Below are 1,939 nucleotides of genomic sequence, written 5' to 3'. Positions count from 1 at the left end.
GGTGAAGAACAGAAAGAGGATACTGGCGGCGATGACGAAGTTTGCCACTAAACCGTGGTACTCGGAGGTATTGAACTACTTCAGAAACCATACGTGTCAGTACACCAGCGAAGCGAGCGAGAGGCTCTTCGCTGTCGTGCACATACCCTCCTGCGTGCCCTTCATGGCGGCAAATTCCTGGAGGGCGATGCAGGTCCCGGCAGCCAGGAATGTCGAGAGCTTTCTATGCAACTTGTGGGCCGCGCAGCTCAACCTCGACGACAATTTGCTGATGATCCAGAGGGAGTGGGAGAAGGACTTTTGGGATCAGGTGGTGACGTCCGGGGGCGCCAACTTCGAAACTGCAGGGTTTAATGAGAACTACTGGGCGACGAAGGCGACGGACGTCTACCCGTTGGCGTTCTCGAATAAGTTGCAGGTCCAGCCGACGGGGGAGAACGCCAAGTACTGTGAGATGGACATTAACCTCTGGTTGGCAGACAACTATGCCCCTCAAGAAGCCGCAGCTGCTGCTTTCCAACTGGCTGAGATTCCTCTAGAGCACCATCAAGAGCTTGAGCACGCACACCAGCAAGATGAAGATGACGATCAAGAAGTAATGGATCAGGGGAATGGACCAGCACACTAGAGGGAACATCTGAATGTAATCTAGTCCCTCTAGTGATTAGCCTGGAGCACCGAGACGAGGAGGACCATTTTTGTTGTTTTAGGTCTCAACGTTCCAAGTCTCGGTGTGGCGTGTGTTGATTGGGAGGTGCTGCTTGGCATGTTAGTTCTACCATTTCTTAAACAAGCAGCACTAGCTCCAGCTCATGAAGGACAAGATAATCCATAATTTTGAAGTCCGACTCGTTTGCGATCTAATCTACCTCAGCAAGTAAGTGTCCTATTTAATGATAAATTAAAACATCTGTTTGTTGTCCCTCATCTATATTTTTATCAAGAACCACCAGGGGGAGTGGTAAGTATACAAGTGCTTTCTGTTTTAATATATATATCTGTATTTGTTGTCCTTGTACAAGTAGAATGTCGATTATTCTAGTGTTACTAGAAGATCGTCATCGTGCGGATGTTCGAGTAGTGCTTCAGGAACTTCATGAGCACGCCCGTGTAGGTGTTGGTCTTCCCTTTAAGGCCCCCTTTCTAGATATCCGGCCCGTTAGCCTTACTGGGAATATTAAGGTTAAATTGTTAAATAAGCGTAAGTGAACAATATCTGGATGATCATCTTTGAAATGATGATTAAGACTTCTGTCTTTTTCTGGCATTTCATCTACATTTTTAATTAAAAAAAAAAACTAAGAGTTATGCTAAGAGGTCTGCAGACTATAGAATACACCGTAGTTATAAGAACAATGATGTACGTGCGATGTATTGTGTCACTAGGTAATTAACAAACACATGTTTGTATCACGCACCATGTAGGTACACTATATGATTCACGATAATGCACTATATGTATTCACTATATTACACTCTATGTTACACTATGTTTAGCACAATATTTGCTACGACGCACAAACTCACATATTTTAAATGCATTGTTTATTGTTTTAAGCACGCTATTGTCAAGTGCCACTAATCACCGTTGTAATTACATGTTACGTTCACCTATCCTCTTTTGAGCACCTGCAGTCACTATACCAGCACCATTATGATGGAGGGATGCAGCACCAACGTGTGGCCTACGACAAAGAAGACACGATATGGTGGGACAATAGCGACATCGGCGAACCACGTCATATCGACAGTTACGTAGCTCGCCGCACCAACCAGGAGCCGAGCTCACAAGGAGAGCCACCCCACAAACAATTCGATGCGAGTCAGTTCACCCTACCCGCAAACGGTAGTCAGTTCACCGACCGCCACGAGGACAACCACGACCACGACGACCACGACGACAGCGAGGACAACGACGACGAGGAGGACTTTTACAACT

This window comes from Priapulus caudatus, unplaced genomic scaffold, assembly GCF_000485595.1.
Source record: "Priapulus caudatus unplaced genomic scaffold, Priapulus_caudatus-5.0.1 Scaffold659, whole genome shotgun sequence".
NCBI lineage: Eukaryota > Metazoa > Priapulida > Priapulimorpha > Priapulimorphida > Priapulidae > Priapulus > Priapulus caudatus.
The sequence above is the reverse complement of the archived record's forward strand: the minus strand, read 5'-3'. Positions refer to the sequence as shown.